The following is a 1,435-nucleotide window of genomic DNA, read 5'->3' as shown; positions in this document are numbered from 1 at the left end:
TTTACAATACAGTGTTGTTGCAGCAGTTGCTTCTTTTCTCACAACTTGTATATTGAAGTTAATATTTTAAATGCTAACTGTCAGTTCCTCTTATAGTTCCTGGGCCCATGTAAATACAATAAATCTATTTGCAGTCCCTTGAATATGTTATTTTGCTTTGTTTTACAATACAGAGAATATCAGCATATCAGATTAAAAAAAAAATAGTGGGTTTTACCTATGTTTACCTCTGCACAACTCTATTTCTTCAAATGAAAACACCGGATAAACACACATACAATAGGCACGTATTTACCTTCTGTCTTAGTCACTGGTAAGTTCAAATGTAACCCTTTTCAAAGTGTAAAGTTGTCCCAATTTTACTTTATTCCAAGCCACTCATGCTTCAAACATTGATAAACAGCATCTTGTGTGTGTAGTGCTCATAAGATTTGTGTAAATTTAGCAAAAAATGCTGTTTTCTCTTTAAACAAAACACGCCCTGATGCTCACGTCAAGCATAAAAAAAAATAAGAGCATGCATAATGCGTAGGACCACTGACATCAGACCAATTCAACTTAAGACTAGTAGTGTCAAAAGTACACACATTTGTTAATTAAGTAGAAGTATCGATACTGCAGTTTAAGAACACTCTGGTAAAGTTGAAGTATCAACTTTCCCTCTTTACTCAAGTAAAAGTGAAAAACTATGTGCTCCAAACTACTTAAAGCATAAAGGTATAAAGTAACCTTAAAAAAAAAAATAAAAACAGCCAGATGCCACTATATGAATTGAAAGCTCAATTTTTCGACTATTTCGAAAAATTCTTTGAGATAGGACCAAGGATGAGGGAGGTCTTGTTGGTCTCCGTCTCCCGATATGCTCTCTCCTGTTTCCGGCCTTTCAGACATTTCGACATCTTTTTCTGAATCCTACATTGTAGCATGGCATAGACAATTCATGTTTGCAGTTTGAAGAACACCTGCTTGTTTCTGATGATTTTCTTTTTCTAACTAATGAGTGTTTGCGTTATATGACTCATCCAATTACGCTAGTTTTCACCAGATGTGGAAGGCGCCAATGATCTGCACTGGATGGTGCACATGATGTGAAATAAATATAAGCATAAACTGAAGCCAAGAGTAATGAGTAACCTTTGTTTAAAAATGTAAGGAATCGAAAGTACAGATACTTGTGCTAAAATGTAATAAGTAGAAGTCAGAAGTAGGAAGAAAAATAAATAATGGGGTAAAGCATAGATATCTAAAAAGTGTACTTAAGTATAGTAACGAAGTATTTGTACTTGAGCTGATGAAGGTTCTCAGTCATCCAGGTCATAGTCATTCCGTAAAAATTCAAAAAATATCCACTGGACTTGGTTTTCAAGATTGATATGTTACCATTGCATGTTTCCAAGCGATACAAGGCGTTGTCTATATAAGACTCAAACTCACT

General features: G+C 34.6%; 1 protein-coding gene across 2 annotated transcripts in view; it reads left to right on the top strand.

The window, feature by feature from the left end:
- Positions 1-1,435, top strand: part of pag1 (phosphoprotein membrane anchor with glycosphingolipid microdomains 1) — a 68,756-nt gene that overhangs the window by 1,199 nt on the left and 66,122 nt on the right. The gene's annotated exons all lie outside the window — the stretch shown is intronic.

Source organism: Cyprinodon variegatus, unplaced genomic scaffold (genome assembly GCF_000732505.1).
Source record: "Cyprinodon variegatus isolate N-32 unplaced genomic scaffold, C_variegatus-1.0 Scaffold196, whole genome shotgun sequence".
NCBI lineage: Eukaryota > Metazoa > Chordata > Actinopteri > Cyprinodontiformes > Cyprinodontidae > Cyprinodon > Cyprinodon variegatus.
The sequence above is the reverse complement of the archived record's forward strand: the minus strand, read 5'-3'. Positions and strand labels throughout refer to the sequence as shown.